We start from the raw sequence: 22,658 nt of genomic DNA on the forward strand, positions 1-22,658 counted from the left end.
GTAGTTTACTGAATAAATTCTTTGAAATAGTTCATTATTTTTCTAAAAAAAGAAATACAGATTGACTTAATGTATCAATGTATCAGGGATTTGTCCAGTGGAGGTAAAAAAAAAGAAGGGGAGAGGAGAGCAAAACCATGTTCTGCTTCGCCAGGATCTAGAATACCCCCAGGTGTTGAATTCATGCAGAGTGTGAAACAAGGTCACAGAAGAGATCCTTTGCTGAAGAACAGATCCCAGGATTGCCATGCCTGGAGATCACTGGGCTGGGTGCTGAGCTGGACCTTCTGATTGCTCTCACAGGGATTTAGGCAGAACCCTTGGAGCTTTATAATTAAACAAACAACCACTCTCTGTCATTAAACTCTGATTATGCTCACACAGCACTTTGGGTTGGTTGAGGGCTTCCCACACCAAAGGGAAGGCAGGCAATGCCACACGTTAGAGTCATTTTGAGTGGTGGACCTTCTGTTATACTTTCTATATTTCAATTTAAAAACTATTTTTCATCTTCCCTGGCATAAAAACAGTTTTGTCTTTGGAATAAATTTCAGTTTCAAGACATTCATTTCTACGTTGAAGGTTTTTTGTCATTTTAGATGTCATACATCACTTTCTTTGGGTAATATTTTTTAATAAGTTTTTGATATTATGTGACACGTCCTCCTTAAATGTATATAATGATAAATCCTCCAAATTAGAAAATAATCAAAATATTCAGCTATTTTTTAAGGTCAACTGGAGAACAACAATTTTAAATAATTATTTTGGGAAAAAATGTTTAAAAAACTAGTTTACAAAACTATTCCAAAATTATGAGAAAAGATATTCTGAAGTAGCTTGCTATGATGAAGAACAAAGATAGAACTTTTCAAATTATACATTTTCAGATTATCATTCTTCAGTAACATCCTAGTATATCCATTGCTCTTATTTTGCATAAGAGCTTTCAATCAATATTGCTTGGTAAAAGTTAAGGAAAAAAAATGAAAATAAAGTTTTGGAATGTTCAAATTCAGTGCTAAAATATGTTTTAGTCTGTGTTGAATTCTTCCAGCTGCTATTTTTTCCTGGAAAATAGGCAGCCAGCTTTATGTGTCATGAAAACAAGGAAACTAAGATAAACAGTAATTAAACTATGTAGGTCAAATTACTGCAGAGAGACTCATGGTAGCTGTTGCTGTTTCAGTCCAAGCTGTGGACTACAAGGCTTTACCACTTCACAAGTAGCAGTGGTTTTCTCTCCTGTAACATTGCACCTTTGTGATGCTCCACTCCACAGCATTCTTACAGTCAGCAATCCCATCCAGCATCGTTACCACTCATCTTCTAATCTAACATTCACTTCCCTTGTCAAAGAGGAATTTCCTCCCAGAATAAGGCATCTGAGTATTAAATAATAAAGGAAAATAATTCTCAACTTTTGAATGAACCATTGAATCATTATTGTATTTGGTGGCAGTGATGGTGCAGAATAAAATAAAGCCAAGGAGCCCAAGGAGTTACAAAAAACGGGTCTGCAGAGATATGGGAAAAAAAAAAAAAAAAAAGACATGCAGAGAACAATAGTCAAACCACTCTTCACACCTCATTAAAACCTACTAGTTTGTCTCTTATGTCCAGCAACATCCCCCTGGTTTCTATCGTCAAAATATTTCTTTCAAAACAAGACTTAGAGTTGCTGGTAGAGAAGGTTCCCATCTCCACAAGCCTCACAGAGGGGTGGCCTGTAAATTGTTCACTGCAGTGCCCTTGGGCTTTTTCTTTATGAACACTGCTCAGTGTAAGAACAGCCTCACTGCCCACTGGATGTGTCCCTGCTGAGGCTGCCAGCAACAGCATTAGTTTTTGTTTGGGATTTTATGAGGTGGACATCTGTCCATTAGCAACTGGAGAAGAGCCACCAGTATCACGCCCCACAGCTGCCAGCCGGTCAACAGGCGTTAACAGTTTCCAATTGCTGCTGAATGAGCTGGATTCAACCCAATAACCCGGTGCTAAACATTTCTGTGCTCCTTCAAATCATAAGAGTATGGCTGTTGGGTGGCTCCTGATTTCACTTTGAAATAACACAAATTAGGTGTTCTTGCTGGCTGTGAGGCAGCAGGAAAAGATGAAATAATAGAACAACCACAGCTGGCAGCCAAGAGAAGCTGGTAAAGATCTGCAAATACCACAATACACTAGAAATAAAAAGTAGGATGCATAATGTGCAAAGGCAGAGCTGGTAGAAAACTTCCAAGCAGTGTAAGCAAAGATTGAACTCAGCTGATCCAAGAATGAAACATGGAGGAACTAATCCCATTATTAATTAGTGGCAAAAATCAACATTGTGATTTTGGCAAAATGGATTTCAAGGCTGAGGGTACATGGAGTGGAGTGATGGGAGGCAGGGAACTTAGATAAGGATGTGGGATCTCCCTTCCCTTCTCACCACACATCACCTGCTCTCCTGCCAGTCTGATTCCACTGAGATGAATCCCACCTCCTTAGCACCAGCCACTTCATCTCTCAGCAGAAAAAGTCATTAAGGCACCTGTAACCTGTTTCTCAGCAGCTGTCCCCTGAGTCTCAGTCACACACGTCAGATCCCACCCTGCACACACCATATCCTCTTTTCCTAAGCCCACCCTTCACTCAGGTCCTCTTCTCTTTCTCTATTCCAGCACATCCTCACTTCCAACCTTCATTTCTCCAAAGTGCCATCCTAACTTCCACAAACCCCAGGCAGAAGGACTTTCTCTGTATCATGCTCACCCACCATGGCCATGGGACAGAACCCATCCTCCAATTTACATCACTCTGGGCACTCTTTTCCTTCAGCCCTTCACAAGATGGGGCTGACTTCCCTAACTTGCTCCCAGGATTCTTGTCTCTGGTGAGCATTGCCCTCACATGCAGTCAGACCCAGGCAATGTTGTGTCTCTTGCAGGTAAATTAGGGTGAGCTCAGGTTGCACTGGTAGTTTTGGTTAGTATCACATGCATTTGGCATGCCCTGAGCACATCTAAGATTTGCTTTCCTCATTTAGGAATGACATTGTCAATTGCCTGTCTTGATTTACCACTTATTTCTCTTTAGTCAAGATTTTCTAAATATTTTCTACTGTTCTTTGACAGCTCCAGCCTAAAAAATTCAAACTTTTTTCTGGAGAACTATGACTAAACTCCATCCAGCCCCCCCACCTAGGATTCAGCTACCTAGAGAGGTGGGACATTATAAGCAACTATCATTTATGTCCTCTTTTGTTTGAGAGTCACTTTAGCTGCTAGTGAGGTTGGAAATCTTTTCCTAGGACTGGTGTCTGCAAGAGGTCTGATCAACAAGCACCTACTATAGACATCCTCAAATCTTATTCTCTGAGCATCTGTGTCAGGGAACTGACCTGAATACACGTGTTCTCATTCTGTCCTTTGTCACCAGGTTTCTGTACTATGGAAACCACGGCCCTGGGAAGAGACATGGAAGTCAGTGAGCTCCCCTGCAGGATACATACAAGAAAACCAGGGAGCTTGGGAGCATACTGTTGTTTAACCTGAGAGAGTATTTTCCTTCCTATGTGTGCATAAACTTTCCAGATAGAAATATGTCCTGAATGCACCAGAGTCCTCTTCTGTTTTACAGCAGCTCAAGCCACTGACAGCTCCTGCTGTCCACTGGGCATCTGATGCTCTGTGGGCGAGTCTGTATTATGCAATGGAGACCAAATAAGTGTTTACCTTCTTTCCAAATAAAGACAGTTTACCTGCAGGGTACAATGAAATACAGAGACACCAGCCTGGATTTTTAAATGGTAAAGCATGAAAAATTGCAGTGTATTTGCTCAGCATGGGGACATTATTAGTTTGCCCGGCCTGTTTTTGGGATCTGAGATGGTCTCAGTGTGAAATAGTTCTGCACTGCACCTTCTAGGCCCAAAGCTGCCATTGAGCAAACTAGCAGGTTTCAGTCCCACACATCATTTCCAGAGCAGTTCTGCTGTTGCTGTCTGCAGACCCTTTAGTTTGGACACATCATCAGATTCCTGCAGTTATAATTTTTTTCCTCTTCTGCCACATTTGCATATACAAGGCTACCTCTGACTTGTGCTTCTCTGTGCAAGCCCAGAAAATACTAAGAGAAGCAGCACAACTCTCCCCTGGGAGGCCTCCTGCAATGTGGCTTGCACTCAGTGCTTTCCAGGGCTCAGATCTAAGCTTTTAAAGGCAACACAGAAGGCTCTTTTGCCTTTTTTTTTTTCTACAATTTTGAATAGCTAACTTGTTTTCATTTTGAGAATGACAGATCTAATTTATATCTAAATTTTTCTAATCCCTTGCCAAGCTACCATGACAATAGGCATTGAAAAAAATCAGTAAATAAGAACTTTCCTATTTACCTGATTGCCATTCATGTTTCATTGTCTTTCATGTCATTCTATGCCAATGCACTTTAAAATTGTATCTTGCAATGTGAAAGCTAGTATCAATCTGGGTGAAATAGGTTTATGTCTAGAAAGCTATATTCTTGTTTATCACATGTACATATTGGAAACAGCAGCTTTAACAAATGAGCTGAGAAAGAGACACCCTTCCTCACCCTTCCTTACCCTTCCTTCCCCAAGTGAAAAAAGGCTTGGGAGCATAAACTCCAGTTTAAACCAAGAGCAGTAGCACAGGATGATTCTGAAGCTTATGTCATCCCAAAATGTCACCAGTGAAAACCCAAACAATACAGGTAATTAACTGGGGCATGTCTGCAGATTTATACCAATGAACCCACATTCCTTAATACAGTGGATATTTGGAATCATGCCTTTGGAAAGAGAAAGCCAACTGGCCTATTCATGTGCATTGATGTCACCTCAGTCATCTGGGAAAGGATCCTTTCCACATGGACAGGTTCAAAGCACACTTGGGAAGAAGAGAGAGGAGCACACATCCTTACCTCAACTGCAGAGAACAAGAACTTAACCAACTTTCCCACTGTAAATACTGAAGAGTACAAGAGGCACTTACCTGCATTCCCTGGACTCCTTAATTCTTGTCACTTAGGATAGCAGGACCATTGGATTTCAGAAAATCTGGCTCCTTGTTCTCAGATGACAGGCTTTACTTTTTTGTACCAGAATGTGTCTTACAGGCAGGAACATTTTTTTTTTTTGTTAAGGAAATACAATACACCTGGGTGTTACTCATGTGGCAGACATGCAAAATCCATGCTAATGTTCTCCACCCACCTTTTCTCTAAAATACTAATGTTTTTATTAGCCATTTTTACAAGGTAGAGAATATGACAGATGATACTGACTAGCAAAAGATATCTTTGGTTAAGAGTCTTGGCCTTCACCCCAGGCACAGAAACATATCATTGCCCCAAGAAAAGATAGTCACAAGGCTCATGGGGAAGGAGGCTTTGTTTCCTGGTTATTCCTTCACAACATGTGCAAAAGGAGGCAGACAAGAACAAGGAAGGAGGAAGGAGAGTATCTGGAAATAATCTCTGCCATCTGTGTCAGAGGTGACTGAAGGAGTCCCAGTCCCCTGGCATGTCTCTGCTGGAAGACCTCTACATGTGCACCAGAGACAGGCAGCACATGTGGGCAGCCAAAATCACCTTCAGCTGTCTTTTACTGGAACACAGCAAGCAGGAGCAGGGAGATCAGTGCCTCTTCTATTTCCAACTCTGAGAAACTGTATTTGACTCATTGATGTGGACTAATTTCTTTGTGACTGCTGTATTCTCTATTAGTTTCTGATAGGTATTTTTATCTTTTGGAACAGATTGGCATTTTCTTTTAAAATAGTTTGATCAAACTGTCCCCATCCTGTAGTCCTTGACAGTGTAGTTGATTGACAGGATTTTTGTTCTCCTCACCTTTGCATGTATCATCTTGATTCAGATCGATTTCAAGGATTTTATTCCAAGACCTTTTTGGAGTAAAGTCTTTTCTTTCTCATGGGCGTTCAAAACTTGTCTGGCGAGTCTGCTTTCCCCCCACAACCTGCTTGGAAAACCAAGGAGAGTTAAAACTCATTGTGGCTTTGCTATAACTATTAGTACACTGGGAGAAAGTTTTGAAATGTAGAACTAAAAGGCTATGACCAATATTTGCCATGTATTGCAAAAATTTCAAGGGTTCCGGAAGCCTTTTTTTGGGTTTTTTTTTTTCTTTCCCTGTTAGCGGCTTACGTATCACTTCTGAAGAAATCATTAATGTACCAGTACCCATTTCTAATTAGATCTGTCTAAAAGTGGTTTGTCCCTCATGCAAAAACTAGAAGATGCTTCTTACTTGTTTCTACCAGAGTGAGACATCAGACCCAGATTTGCTTGTGATTTCCATATTGACTACAATAATACAAGTAATTTTAAGTCCAGTCTGACAAAGCCTCTATGAACTTTTTGCATTATTTAAATAAATAAGAATCTCAGTTTAAAGGAATGCTTGAAGCAGCAGACCCTATTGTCTGTTACTTTTAAAAACTAAGTGTCCAATTTACTAAGCCTGCTGAGAAAAGTGCCCATTAAAGTAGGCTGTAAGTGTTCTGTGTGAAAACGACTACCTGAATTTGAATTAAAAATAAAAAATCAAGACTTTTCAGAGGGACTGGGGTAGGAGGTTGCTTACCTGCTAGCTCCCATACCAGTAAGTTTCCACATCTAACACAGCTGGAATGCAGCCTTAAAAAAATCTGCATTATAAACTGCCTTGGAACTGCTTCACCTGCTTGGGGAACTAATTTAAATGACTTCTGAAAGCTACAGAAGTAGCAGTTCATTTGGATTGCAAAGTAACGTAGAAAAGGTAAGTGTTTTCCCAGGCTAGCAATCTACATGTTAAAGACATGAAAAGAGCTACTTGGAGTCACAAAGGCTAGTGCCAGAATACATTCAGGAAGACCCGTGGTAAGTGAAGTGGTGATTCTAGGCAGCAGTGACAACGTTCATGGGTTATTTATCTTGCATAGTCTTAAAATGTTGTTGTATGCTATAAAAGTTGCACTACGCTTCAAGACAGCAGCATCCAATATTTTTAGACCCTAAAGGAATAGCTTTAGGAAATGGCAATTTCCATGAGAATTTCATGTCTAGACGACGTTTGATTTCCAAAAGCTTAATTCTTTGCAATATAGAAGCAGAATTTCTGGAGGGTATTTTTTATACTCTTCAACTAGTCATTTGAGAACCATTACAGTTTCTTCTAAGCTTGACTTTTCTTGGAAATTGTCTGTATAAAGATGATGTACCATCTTCTGGAATGCCTCTATAAAACAGAGTGAATTACTTATTTCCAATTTCACTTTTCAAACCATACAGATATTTGAACTTGGTAACAAAAACAACTATAATCAGATCATTAGGAAACAAACAGAACATGAGTGTGAGATAGAGATTAAAAAAATTCAAAATCTTTATGCAGGATTGTTTTAGGTAGTCGAATTTTGCTATTTCTTGCTTCTGAATTGAGCAAACATAGAGTAAATCATCTAGGACAGGTGTTTCTCTGAACATAAAGGAAATTATCACTTTACTGAGAAAAAAGATCTTGCAACGGGTGAAATCATGCAAATGTAGGAATCCTATTCTAAATATCAGCAAAGAAAAAATGTTAGGAAGCACCTTTTTTTTCTGCTGTTATATTACTTCTGAATCCACATGCTCTCAGATAAAAGAATTTAATAATGGATTATACAATAGTTAGAGTTTTCTATGCATAAAGTGGGATTTTTTGCATGCTAATTTTTTCAAGAAAAGCTGATGGAAGTAATATTAACTTTCAAAAAGTAAATCACTTCCGATTACCACAGGATGCACAACAATTTTGCATATTTAGTAGACCATCTTTTATGGCCTACAGGTCTGCCAGAACTATGGCCTAGGATGCAAAAAAATTAACTCTCACCTGTAAGGAATGACCAGAAAAAAGTTGCATTCAACTGAGTAGAGACATGTGCAAAAATTCATACTGAGGTTGAAGTAATCAGCAAAGACAACAAAGACAGAGCACAAGATGGAAATGAATAGAAGTCTAGAAGAAACAGCATGATATGGTGGGAAGAGAAGCAGGGAGGCAGGCAGGAAGGCAGGAAAGAAGGCAGGCAGGCAGGAAGGAAGGAAGGAGGGAGACTTTAAAGGAGATTATTGGGAAAGCATGGTAACAATATTTTATTGCTTTGAAATGGGAAAAATATTAAAAGGGATGAAGGAACATTTACATTCTCCCTGTCCACCAGGGTTTAGACAAAGACTAAGAAAGCAAGGGATAATCAGATGATCTGCAGACCCTTTCAGATGATCAAGACTTGAGAGCATTAAAGTCTTCCTTAACCTGTCTTCTTTATGCCATACTTAAAAAATATTGGTCCTTTCCCCATCTCTTCTCTCAATGGGTTCAAAATATCTACAGTTAAATATATTTTTCCTCTATCATGGCATCACAATTAAGTTGAAATTTCAGTTCTTATCTGCCCAGTTAGTATTTAATCTACCTATTTCATCACATAAAATTTGTATAATGAATGTTCAGTGCTCTGGCATAAAATCTGTGGTGCAGCTGGAAGTAATTGAGTTAATGGCAATAAACACTGAGCTATTTTCCCACTTTTCAGGCAAATTGGAGCCTAATAACTTCAAATGACACTCACATAACATTACAGTGAAGTTTTCAACCTGCTGCCTATTTTATCCTTCTTGGCAAGCTAAAAGATGACTGTTAAGCTGCCAAATTGATACTTTCCTTTATCGTTTAGGATTGGATTTCTCTCATCCATCTAAAAGTTATCTCCCTGCTCTGAGGCAGTTATTCCAGACACCCTATCACTGACAGAAAAAGACAGAAACCCCTAAACCATGACCCATCCCATCTTTGTACAACAGCTATCTAGTAGATTTAGCCTTGCCAGGAGGTACCTTTTCCCTCTAATAGTGACTCAGTGAATCATGGACACATAACTGGGTCCACAGACATAAGTGGTTGAAGTTGTATGAACTGGATGCCATAGAGCCCTCTCCAGGTAATTTCAGGCATTTAGCTGAGATGGTTGTCTTAAGAATGCAGTTGTCATAGACTATCTCTGCAGGAACTTCTCAAGTCTTTCTCAAATCCTCAACAGTGTGTGAGGGGGGAGGAATCACCCTGCAGAAGTGCCTGTCTCTCTAAGTTGCCTGCAGGTGGTACCTAATGAGAGCAAGCCTCTAATTAGCACATGAAAAGTAAGGTAGATGAATTCAAGACCTAAATAGTAGGTATTCACACAGAAAATGAAAAGTATATTCTCTCCCTAGGAGATGGAAGTGCTTTCTGCACTGTATTGCACTACTCAGAATATTATAAAGGTCAATGTGAATACCACCACACAAAATTGCTCCATTTGAGAGTCAGTGCACGGTCTGAAAATGTGCTGGGGACCCACTGGGCCACCAATTGTGTGGTTGGTGTAGTGGCTCATCTATTTCTTCTCCAAGATACTGCATAACTGAATACTTGATGTTTAGCCATTACTGGAATTTGTTTATTTAGCCATAAGTCAATAAACTTATTGACTTATGACTAAATAAACTAATTCTAACAATCACCTACTTAAAAGGAAAAAAAAAGGACAAAAAGGAAAATAAAAATGTGTATATGGATGACTTTTCCAAAGAGCATACTGTGTTAGACAATTAAGTCAAAGCATTGCCTGTACCAATTTAGCTCTTAAAGATGCCCATTATAAAAGCAATTGTTATCATCCAAAATAATTCACACAATGATAATGTACATAATTATGGTTTATTTTTTATGTACAGGAACAAGGTGTCAGATTAACTGCTGTTATTGAAAAGTATCGATGATATTGAAGTTAATGACATTTCATTCCTTGGATATATTTGTCAGAATCTTCCAAGTAAGATAAATTTTAATAGATCACTTGGTCCTTTCTTTGCAAATGTATGTATATCCTCAAAATTCACATATTCTTTTCAAATACTTTCCACAGAGTAAAATAATCTTACAACTTTTATTTTACTCTAATATTTACCAGACTATTCATAACCTTTGACATCATACAAGATGGATCCTCCCTTTTCTGGTACCTACAGTGATTTTTATTATAGCCTATGAATATATATGTATATATATAATGTTTAACATTACATATTTATATATATATATATTATATAATAGCTATATATATAAAATATATATAAATATATAAATATAAAAATGTATAATAGCTTATAATGTTTAACATATTTTTGAGTTGGGGTTCTATTCAGATCAGTGAGCAATGTTGCAAATGCAGGGATACTGCCTTATGACCTCCCACTGCCACACCAAATTCAATTGTTTGTGTTTGGGGGTTTTTTTGGTTGTTTTTTGGTTTGGTTTGGTTTGGTTTGGGGGATTTTTTGGGTTAAATGAGTTTACTTATTTGTTAGCCACTGATATTTGTTATGTTCTTTCAACATTTCTTTTCCTAGATACAACTCTTTCACTGAGCAAATGCTTTATATTATTTTTCTCTATCTCATTTTCCTTCAGGGAGAAAAATCTTCCCTTCTCTGATTGTTACCACTAAGTTTACCCCATGCCCACTGGCCTGTGAAACTTGAACAACTTACCCTAATTCCCTGAGAACTGCCACTAACTCCGAAAATGTACCCTGATTCCCAGTGAATACTATTTACTTATTCACTGGCTCTTCTTGTCTTTGAGAGAAAATCAAGATCTTTTCTTGCTTTTACTTGTGAAGAACTTTGAATTTGTTCATGCAAGGTAAAACTGAAATACTGCAGAATGGAAATTCAAGTTGAAAATAATCAGGACCTTCTTATAACACTTTTTTTTTGATAATTGGGAAAAAGAAAAACTTGGCCTTACATAGGAGTGCTAAGGGGCAAATCAGAAATGGGACAGGAGGATAAAAAAGGTAACCAGATTCTACAATAGTACAGCTTGCTAATACAAAGTAACAAAGAAAAGAGAATAAATATATATTGGGGGGAAGGCGCAAGTAAATATATTTATCTATTGAATTCATCACCAGTTTTTAAAAATTGCTTATAAAATGCCTTGCCTTAGGATCTGACCTTGTGCTATCAAAATCAAAGCACTTTTGTTTTTGTTGATTTGCTATGAGAAGTACCAGCCTCTAGAGATATCCAAAGATTTAGAATGTGAAGAAACTAGTGGAACGTTCCCAAGAGCTGAGGGAGAGGATTATTTTGTAAATGGAACACAGGAACTACTGCTCTGCTGTAGTGGATTTTTATGCTGAAATTTGGACTGAAAATATTTCCAGGAGCCACAGGAAGGCAGTGTGTAACAACTTCATTGTACATTTGAAGGCTACATGTCCAATATCTGAGGAAAGTGTGATAAATATCAATTTTGCTACCTGAACTCAGTTTAGTTGAATATTTTTCAGTGGCATGTTAGTTGCAGGCAGAAAATGTTGACTTTTCACCTTTTGCTTAATTCTGACCTTATCGTTTAGATTGCTATAATGTAAATGACTGATACAATGTAAATTTGCATGTAAATAACCACAAGGTTGTTTGGCATTTACAACATTTCCATGTTAAAAGCGGAGTTGGCCTTCTGTGAATAACCTGAACTGATTGTAAAAAAAGTGAGTTTAGGTCAGTAAAAGATAAGGTGTGTCAGGCAGCAGAATGCCTAAAGCCACAAACATTCAAACATTCAAGCATCTTTCCAAGTCAGGGCTAGCCACTGGCCCTGGGTGGGCAGACAGGATGCTTTCTGAAGTTTCCTAACCACAATAATGAGGCTACCCAGGACCCAAAAATACCAATTTCAGAGACAACTAATGTAGGCAGAAGGCAAAGAACCCCTCATTCTCTCTTTTGGGGGCCAGGTTTTAAAGGTCCAGATGCTCGGGTAATTTCACTCCTTCACATCCCTCCAGAGAAACTGGCAGGCAGAGGGGGTAAACCCAAACCTCTTTTCATGTTCACATACAAACTGGATGAAGACAAAAATCTCTGTTTTCCTGCTCTTCCAAGGTCCACAGAGTTAGAAATTTTGAAGGGAATCATCACCAACCGACTTGAATTCTGGTTCCTTGCGGACAATTGCAAGAATAATAGCAACTATTAATCCAAAGGTATGGATCAATAATCCAATGTGTGATTTATATTTATGGAGGGCAGGGATGAGGCCCTGGTGGATATAATTCCCCAAATACTGGTACTGAGTGGCTGGTGTGTTTCCTGGTGCTAGGGATTAATCTAGATATCCTGCCCCAGTGCTCACTCTCTGCTATCCCCATCTTTGGAAATCTGGCTGTACCAGCTTGGTTAAACTGAATGCCCTGAAGTCTCTAATGTGTCTGTATGAAAAATAACAGTTTAAACATTTCTCCTCAAAGAATTCACAATCCTGTTGGATCCTATGTAAAATTTTCTGATTTGACATACATTTTTCTTTTAGATCACCATATTTTCTAACACAGTAATTTTTTCCCCACCCTTCACCTGATACTCAGTCTTTTTCGCAATAAAGTGATCATGTGAACTTTCCACATATTTTACTGTTTTTCAAAGGGAAGAATATGTTTTCTTTCAAAAGACATTTTCCCAAGTTAATTAGTTACCATTAATACAGATTTTTCATTATGCAAATCACCTTACAAACCCATTAGCTACTGTGGCTGTTGTTAGTATTCTTGACTAGCTTAATTCTGCAAAACAGTGTGCAGCACAAAGGGTTCACTCCGGGAATGAAACCTTATTATCTCACTCACCTCACAGGGATATATTTCAGCCAAGCAGAATTGCAGAGCAGCTTTGTTTGCCGATGGGTGAATGTCTGTCACTGAACTTAGCTTTTGATAGGGGATATAGAGAATTCTTGCAGAAAGGAAGCAGAAGATTGAGTTTGGCTGAAGCAACAGAAAGTGCAATAATAGAGGGGGAAGCGATGCGCTGTTGATTTTTGTAGTTTATATGGGGTAGAAAGAAACAGCTGGCATGTGACCCTTAGAGAAGTTTTCCAAGGTATTTGCTCTTTGCAGTGTGGAAAACTGACAACATTCAAGCCCCAAAGGGAAGAACCTTCAATTCTGCCCAAAGCCAGTAAATGCAGTGTCTGGTTTTGTGACCTTTTTACATGCTAAACTTACTGTTTTGCCTAAAGTGCTGGTTAAAGTATAAAGATCTGATTTTATATGCAGAAATATAAACATTGAAATTAATGTTTTCATCAATAAGAGGAAGTTCACAGACCTGAATATTCAGAAGTTTTGTTCAGCTTGCAAAAAGCTGTCCACCTGTAACTGAAACACACCTAAGTTTCCTGAACCAGACAAATTTCCCAGGTGAGGTTTTCAAATGCAATTTCCAGTAATTTTTCTGTTCTGGATTTTTTTAAGACCATCAAAATAGGATATATATGTGGCATGCTTGTGCCATTTGTATTCCCAATTTTAAAAGAAGTTTGCAAGAAGCATAGACTGGGACAGGCTGAAAGAAAACCATCCACTTTTTTCCATAGGAGTTCAAACTTACTTTACTTTGGGCTTTGGGCAAGGATTGCTGAAAGGTGCAGGTGACTGTTACTGAAACTTCTTCTCTAGCCTCAGTTTTTACTGAGTTTTTCACTCAAATTTGAGTGGTATTTCTTGTTCCTATTTTCAGTGCTGTAATCCCTGAATTACCATTATCACTATACATTAGACCAGAGGGAGTAAGGTGTAGGCCTGCAGAGCCACTTAAGTATTTAAAGCTTTTCAAAGCCTGAATTCTATTTAAATCAATTGTAGCTGCTTGGTAAAATATATTCTTGAACACAGAACATAAAGCTTGCACTCTAATGTTAGAAAAAATTATCCCTATAACTTGTTTATTTACATTCTAAATATCTCAGGCTTTAAAATGTTTAACACTTTCTGTAGGGGTGCAGAAGCAAATGTTTCAAAGACGAGACTATTTTGACTTTAGTATTTAAAGCGCAGGAGGTAAAGCTGCGAGAAAAGCTGTTTCACACTAAAAGGGGGCACTACTTTTAATTAAACATATTTCCGATGTAAATGAAATGGTTTCCTTTTTCTCTAACATCAAACCTCAGTGAAAAGGGAGAAGAAAGTTGCGACAATATCAAAATGTTCTGGGAAGAAAAGTTTGTTTGTTAGTTGAAATTACTTTTAATTTTCATTTTGTATTTAGTTACAAGTTAAAAAGCTGAAGGCAAAATCATTTGTTGAAATGAAACAGCTATTAAAGGATTTTTTTCATTTCCTGACTGAAAAAAAAGTCTTTAAAGTGATATCCAAAGAAGCATCTGGATTGCATTATCTGTATCCCTTGGAAATAAGAGGACATAAGTGCTGGAAAATGCAGTTGAAAACAAAGATCTCTGACAGTTATTCCAAGTTGTTGTTTTGGGGTTTTCTTTTCCCAAGCCTTGCCTTTTGCCTGCAGGTTTCTTTCAAAAGCCCTGGCGTTTCCCTGGCTCTGAAGGGCAAACTTGGCCCAGGGCAGTGACACCTCCCCTCCAGGAGCAGCAGGATTATCTCCTCCTCTGGGTTGCTCCTGTGCAGCTGGAGAGTGCTCTGAGATGGGCTCTTGCTGTGGCTGGACTCCTTCCCTCAAGGACATTAATCCAGGGAAAATGCAACAACATTCCTAAGCCATTGCCCTCATTTTTGTCCTACCTGTTTCACTTTTGGCTTTTTTCTGCTCCTTAGAAGGAAAAAGAAGAGGTATATTTTGACAGGTGAAACTTCAATAAAAAGAAAATTTTTGCATTCTCACTTCCAAAATCTTCCCGTATTGATTTGTCTTACCAGCTGCTTTATGCTCTTTAGTAGGTGAACTAATGGTGAAAACAAATTTATCATAATGTATGGCCCCTCAATGTGGAAACAAACAGGCATACAGCAGGCCCTGCACAGGCAGTAGGGTATCCTCTTACATAAAAAATGGGTGGTGGAATAACATTTCTACTTCTACATCTATTTAGTATACTTCTCATCTGCCTAAAAGCTAATTATAGTACCTTGACAGAAATAATTCCAAGTGACATGTCTTTCTTTATTGCCATTACCATGTGCAAACACAATGAGCTGGCAAAGATTAACAAACTCTACCATTCGGTAGTGATGGAGTTTGTCCACCTGCCAGTATCACTTTTTTTCACTAAATGGGTCTCTCTAAGAGAAGAAAGTGATTTTTGAAATCTCATTACCATTACTATTGTCATTAAACTAGTATGAAGACATCTTGAGTACATGTCAATTCTCAGTTATTTTTGATATTGCAGCCCCGGGTTCTGCCTGTTAGGAGATATTTTACTTTTTGCAGTGCCAGACTAGTGGAAATTAATGTACACACTGAAAATCAAATGCATAATCTTGTTGTCAACACTAACACTGTTAAGAGAAGCAGCCAATGCTGTAATGTTTATAACAGGTCTGTCTGTGTACATGCAAATAAATTTGACAGATTGCGCAATTTATTAATGAAATGCTCGATATCCTCGAAAAACAGCTTTTAGTAGATACTGCTCACAGAGTTCATCTATTTTTTTCCAAAGGAAGCAATGCATATTAGAAATCATTTGTTATTTCTGTGTATAAAGCTCTTGATATTTTTTTTTTCCTGGCTCATTAGGATATTAGAAGCTTTGTGCTCAAAATGAGGGGACAGTGCACTTAAGATGTTAGCTGATTTGGAGGGGTTTTTAAACTTCTCATCAGTGAATCTGTGTGGTAGAACTATTCTTTTATTCCTCTTAGCTTGTTACTAAAGGAGGTTCCCCAAGTCTGTCTTAATTTTCCTTGTATTTCTGGTTTTCTACATTACTGACCTGTCTCTATTCAATTCTAAGGTTAAATGAGACAGACAATGCTTTAAAAAATATGTAAATTCCAGTCAGGAAAAAAAATTTATTAGGAATAATTAGTGCTGGGTATTTCCACATCAGATCCCATGAAGGCAATGAATTAAGAAGCTTTTTGAAGGTGAAAAACAATCACAGACATTCACATGGTCACAAAATACGTTGAGGATAGAAGGCAGGGCAGTTCTAAGAGGTCTTGACTCAGCACTTTGCCCACAGCCTGCAGAGTTCTCACCTGACTGGGTGGGAACTGGTTTTAAATGTTTCACTTGCAGGCTTCAGAAAGCTCTTTTGCTCCACTTCTCAGGATAAACACCCAGATAGAGCACCCTGATGGTTTAGGGAACTTGAGACTTCTTCCTGCTGCATCTAGGTATTAGGAGAGGTACTCTCAGCACCCAAAGTTTCTCATGGCTGTAGTTCTTATATGTGCCTGGAGGTCACATCTTCAATGTGTTCTTGGTGGCTGACAAAAGGGGATCAGACACCTCCCTGCTGTGGCCCTGAGGGCACTGATGGCCTTTCTGTCCCTCCCCCACCCATGTTCCAGGAGCCCCAGTTCCATCCAGCCTGGGGCTATTGCTCCCTCTCCCAGAGATGTTGCAGAGATGCCAGTCTCCAGCCCTGGTTCTGTGTGGATGCCTTGGACCCATGCTGTCAGCTGAACAAATATCGTGTCCCAGACTAGCACCCTTATCCCCCTCAACAACCAAGATTCAGGGGGTCAGGCTGCAGCACAGGAGAGCAACATTCAGTAAAAATTCTACTATATAACAGTCTGGCTGCCTTGGGAAACCAAAGGTATAGCAAAACTCATGTCATTCCTACCTATTCAGCATATTATTCCAGTCAGGGTCTTGAATTCAGACCAAATACCTTCCCAGCTTTATTAGACCCTTTATTGGTTTCCAAACCTGAAACTACAGTACTAGGCTGTTGAATGAAATGGAATAGAGTTGGGATTTATCAGCATCATCTGGTTCTCCCTCAGATATTCATAAGATATGTTCTAAGGACACTTAGCAAATCACTCTCCACTGGTCACATTGTTGAGAATTCCAGAGAATGGCACCAAATCATGAATGTGAAATAGGTCTCCTGATAGCCAGAGGGGTCAAATGTTGATAAGACATTGCTAGGAAAACCTGATGTGTTGAAGAAATGTAGCAGTCTAGAGTGCTAGGAAGTACCTGAGCAGAAGATTTTAGGGGTTTGGCAATATCTACAGTCTAGGTGTAAGATTCTTGGTTCATTGTGGTTGCTACCATTATGCATTTATTAGCAAGCACAGCAAAACAAACTGTCTTTGTGAGTGTTCCCGTATATTAGGACACAGATATTTCTTTTAAAAGCACAAATTTATGCAGACTAAAACCACAAAACCCCAGTGCAAGCAGTTTTAAAAACACTTGGTCATGGTTTACTTATCTATATACAATATATTATAAGTAGTGTGTTCTGTCCCAGGTATCTCCGTAGGGTTGGCAGGTATGACACAGGGTGCGCAGGAGTTCCACATCCATCTGGGACAGTAGCTCAAGGCCAGGTAAGGTATACCTGAATCCCACCCTTCACTTAGGAATGACCCAGCTCAGCCAGTAGCAGGCTCAAACCAAAATAAGTAAATTCATACAGAGGTTTTTTACCTGGTTCTGATGAGAACTGCTGCTTACAAGGTTTTGCAGGAGAGAGCTACCAGAACTGTCTGTTCCCAGGCTACCTGACGTTTATGCTGGCTGGCAGACATTCAGTTCTTCCAGTCCTTCCCTAAGTGGCACGGAGTGAAGTTTGTGCCACACCACTTATGCCCACATTCACTTGTTACAGCATGTACTCTTTGGCACAGTAAACAAAGCAACCCCAACCTCCTCCCTGCATTTGAGATCAGGAGGGGTGAGGGCCCTTGGAATGCAGACAGAAGCGTTTGGTGCTTTGTAAAAACTGAAGTCCCTGATCACAGATATGAAGAGAATGAAAACCAGCCATTGGAAAATCTGCAAGCTCCTGAAAGAGCACAAGTCAGAAACATGATAGACAGGTGGAGGCTTGAAGTGAGTGTGTTTGTGCTTTTGACTGAAGCCTCGTGCATCAGGCCTCCTTGGTGGAGCTGGACATAACCCGCTGACAAGCAATGCTGCACAGCAGGGGCTGGGGGGCTGCTCGGGCAGCCCCAGTACACTGATGAAACCTCTGCCCATATGACAGAGCCAGGAAGTATGAAGGGCAGAGCTGCCAAGGAACTGTACAAATTCTGCTCCTCATGAGGAGGAGCAAAGCAAGAGGGTGCCCACATCTGCCAGGGTACACAGGCTGCGTTTCTGATTCCCTCTCCCTGTGTGGCCCAGCTAACCACACAGAGGAGTTTGGTTTGTTGACCCTGTTGCTGTGCTGCTTCACCAGCTGCGTGGGCTCCTGTCTGCAGCACTATGGCACAGGAAGGGACGCAGAACCCTGCTGAAAGCAGAGCCTTGGAAACCAGCGTGGGATGCAGGGTTACCGAGGCAAACTAAGTTGCAAAATATCTGTAGCTTTTTCGGGTCACCCTGGAAAAAGATTTGGAGTGCTCTGTGTAAAAATATGTACTTAGTAAAGAACTTTGGAATAAGAAAAGGTGATGTCAATCTTATATTTCAATCAGCAGACAAATTCACCTTAATTTGGAGGTGGTCCATTCCCAGGAAATTTGAGATAATATGGATAAGTCATATTTGTTCATTTCTACGTCATTAAGTCTTCCACTGAGAAATGAGAAGATTAAACAGATTATTATGTTTTTCAGTAAAAATGAGTTGATCAGTGCTACAAAGTCTATTTGAGAAACTAGGTAATCACATTGCTCTAGGTAGATTTCAGTAGATGTGAGACTCTGTTCGTAATACTTTTCTGTCTGTTTCCAATTAATATTTTAATGAGCAAGTTCTCCTCAGCAAGCCTCCTGAGGAAACAGCAAATTTTATTTGAAAGGAGAAAAAAATTCTTTAAAAATACATTTTATGTCTTTCTCTATTAACATTTGCCTTGAAGACTGATTGAAAATTTTGATTGATCTGCTCAGAAAGATTGAGTGCCTCAGAAAGCACAATAAATTTGTGGGTAAGTAGCTCATCCCTAAAAATGACAGAACATAAAAAATTAAAGATTTTAATGTAAAATTCAGGTACTGCATTCTATTCCAAAAATAGGCAAACCATGTAAGTAAAGATAGTCTGCTACAACTAAAGCAAATTTTTATTTCTTAGGTTTGGTGACAACATAAAGAAATGCTATTTCGTGCATTGTAGTTCCATTATGTTGAATTATGTGTATGCAATGATGTTTTAAACAAGTAGACAAAACAGTAGTCACAGTGCTTGTATGTCTACAGGTCAGGTATTAACAGTGTGAACTAAACGGACACTAACCAGCCACTGCACATGAGGTTCAGATCTCTCCTCCCAGTGCTGTGCTCCCAAAGGTGTGTGCCCTGGGAGGCTTTGTTCCACCACGGCAATGTGGGCAGCAGGAGAGCGGAGCTGCTCAGGAACAGCCTGTGACAGTGCCACAGGTCACCAGAGCTGATCACAGAAATTTTAGAGACACTTTTTGGTTAACTACTTTCTAGATCTCTAGCCTGATGGCAATTTTTTGAGGCATGCATCGGCAAGTTCAGGAGTTAGTAATTTAGGACTTTTTTATTCAGCAGCTGAAACTGGGAGCATGCTGATGGGAGAGCTGGGAATGGTGCTATGAACTAGCTGAACTAGGTGTGAGTTTGGAGTGGGACTGAGTATTTTAAAACCCTTGTGTAGCATTTTAATTCAAAAGTAAAGGGCCTTTTCTTGAGTTTCTTTAAGCCTTTGTAAGAATACAGGGAGGAAGGGTGAATCAAATCTACTTTTAAAAGCCAGAAAGCATTCAATAAAGGATATGATGTAGTTTAGTAAACCAGTTAAGACAGCTAAACTGCTTATAGACTTACATGGAAAATTCTGGAAACCCCTGCTAATTGCAATTCATGGTTTTATTTCTTTTTATGCAAGTCTGTGATTTCTTTATTTTGAATGAATGAATGAATAAAAGCATACAGTAGAGATGTACCATATGTCATTTCTGGTACCACTCTTCCCATTTAGCTGTCTTTGCTGAGAACAGATAGGATCAGGAGTGCAGCAGTGCCATAACTGCTCTTACAAGACCTCTGACAGTGCACAGGCACTGAAACAAATGGGAAAGACCCCAGAGTAAACATAGCAGACTTCTGAGGTGAAGAAAGGACCATATGTCCTTTGGACCCTCCCTGTGCTCTGCTTTTGCAGAATGTGCGGTTGCAGTCTTTTGTGGTGAGGGAAGAACTTGTTCATCCTTTGGATTTGGGGGTAGCCTGTTCATCTGGGGTCTGAGGGCTCTTACCCTGTTCATGGCTCAGCCGTCAGCCACCAGCAAAACTGTCTCTTTGGACTACAGTTTGACTATCTGAAAAATGGTTGTTCAGGGCGTTGTAAAGCATTTCAAGATGCATGGGCTGGACATGCTATAAAGAGCAGGTATTTACTGGAAACATTATGTGAATGACCTAAAAGCCACCAACTATTACTTACAATAGGCATCAAGCTCTTTTTGGCATTCGGCTTTGAGTTTTCAGTCATTTCCTCACACCACACAGGTGAAACAGTATGCCTTGATCAGTGGTCCACCACCTTTGGGAAGTGGTGTCATCTGGGGCAGAAGTTTTAGAGCTGATCTACAGAGAAAATCTACCGTGTCTGAGATGCATTGGATCTGAGGCATGCTCAGAATAGAGATGCCATTTTTTGAAAAGGTCATATTCAATGCTCAGATATCACTTATCTGAACTCATCCATAGCCATGAACTTGAAAAGAAATGCCAGACTAAATTTTCAGTCAGAAAAAAAAAAAAAAATGGGCATGCTTGGGGAAATCCATCTACAAGCTAATCACAGCTAAATGTGTTCCTTCATAAATGAAAATTATTATTTCTTCTGTACTCTGTATTTTGCCAGATAGCACTGGAGGAAATCCTCCAGGTGTTGAGAAGCAATAGTAAGTGTGTAGGAGTTAGCAAAATTGGTTGCTGATACCAGGCAAAGAGCTGACTGATGGCAACCAGCAAGTAGCCCAGAAAATCACCTTCCCATGATTCTGCAGAGCAGAGGGGTCACACCCCCAGAGGTCACATCTGTGGCAGACCAGGGTGCAGACAGAACCACGAGCACACCCTGCACGCAGTACTGCTCCCCAGGCCTGGCTCCACAGTGAGACTCCACTGCCCTCCCTGCTCTGCCTTCACTTCCCACCACAGAATACAGTCCTGGAACTACAGAGCTGCCAAGTGAAATTGCTCCTCTCCAACTCTGTTTGCCAAGATTGCACAGGACCAGTCATGCTGATTGTTCATTCTAAAGCCCTAATATATATTTAATGACACCAATTTATTTTTTTTTTTTTTTTTGCAACGCCAGCTGGTATTTTAATAGCCTTAATAATAGCACATATTAGTAGTGTTATTACTTGTTTGTGTAACACTCCACCTTCACTGTGCTATGCTAGCAGTAACTAATGAATGCATTCCAGGAAATTGATCCACCTGAAGCAGATTTCTCTGAATAAAGCTTTAACTTCAGGGAAATAGATTGAGAGTTTGGTGTGGGACTGGATATGAAAGAGATTTAGAGCTCTTTTTGGATTTATAGGTTAGCTTCCAATTCCTGCTGATGCAGAAATAATTTTAAAAATAGATAATTCCACCTGGGCCATTTGTGTGCCTGCTGCTCCAGACTCAGCCAAGAGTTGCAGACCTGCTGCTCAAGCCAAGCTGGCAAGACGTAGGAATCCAAGATGGGGGGATGCCAGAGTGACAGCTTTCAGTCTTTTCCATCCATCCTCCATATGACTAAAAAATTAATAGTGAGAACAGATGAAATAAACCATACTACTGGGCTACAAAATTAGGGGTGTCTGATGAAAGCAGCTCGATCAGCAGCCTCTGATATGCAGACATTGGGAAAAAGAAAACCAGGCCTAAGCCTGTTTCAGGTCTTCTGTTTGGCCTTGAGTATTCTGCTTTACTCAAAATAACTTGCAGCCCTAGATTAATGTATGAAGTTGGCAAGATAAAATTCTAGGCATATAGACAGCAGAAGCAAGAAGGAAGCTAAATCTTACAGCTTGCTGCTGAGATCAGGCCCAGCCCCAGGGCCGGTGCTATAGCTGCAAATGATGCAATAGCTACCCGAAAGATGGTAGTCAGCACCTCTGGTAGGAGTCAGAACATGGGTTATTCTACAGAGCCTCAGTGGGAGTAGATGTTGGCCAGACTTTGCTGAGCACTTGCTCAGGTTGGGTATTTGACTTTTGCTATTTGTTATATGCTTGGATCACACACTGAGCCTCAATACCTTGAATCCTATGTGGATCATCTTTTATTGGCACTGCCCTTTTCCCTGTGCCTATTTAGAAATCTAGTTAGCATCAGAGAACTGGTTCTAATTTTAGGCACAGTTATGCTAAGTAGGTCCTCTTTAGACTCATGGCAGCTCCGAGGATGGTTTGTGTGGGATATCATTTTGACACAGTGACCTGGGCTCCTCCTTTGGATCCATGTTGATAGTCAATCCTTTGCCTTTTCCTACCCATCTGACAAAAGAAAATATTCCAGCACACGAGTCCCATATGGCTGTATTCCCCTTTCTCGCCCTTTCATGTATTTCCTGGCTCCTTCCTCTACTGCCCTAAAAGCACAAAAGGCCACAGCAGCTGCTTTGAGGAGAACCTGTAATTGCTGCCTGGGCAGCCACTAAAAAGATTGAGACAATTTTCTTTGCCAAAATTCCAC

At 39.7% G+C, this 22,658-nt stretch overlaps 1 long non-coding RNA gene across 1 annotated transcript; it reads left to right on the forward strand.

The window, feature by feature from the left end:
- The first annotated feature begins 6,721 nt into the window (after nt 1–6,721).
- LOC136290142 (uncharacterized) lies at nt 6,722–14,747 on the forward strand. The gene is made up of 4 exons (XR_010720998.1): nt 6,722–6,787; nt 9,772–9,869; nt 11,992–12,092; nt 14,407–14,747. It is a non-coding gene; the product is annotated as an uncharacterized lncRNA (long non-coding RNA).
- The last annotated feature ends 7,911 nt before the right edge of the window (nt 14,748–22,658 follow it).

The sequence above is a fragment of the Chamaea fasciata genome, unplaced genomic scaffold (assembly GCF_029207755.1).
Source record: "Chamaea fasciata isolate MVZ Bird 193981 ecotype frontalis unplaced genomic scaffold, bChaFas1.0.hap1 SCAF_5, whole genome shotgun sequence".
Classification (NCBI taxonomy): domain Eukaryota; kingdom Metazoa; phylum Chordata; class Aves; order Passeriformes; family Sylviidae; genus Chamaea; species Chamaea fasciata.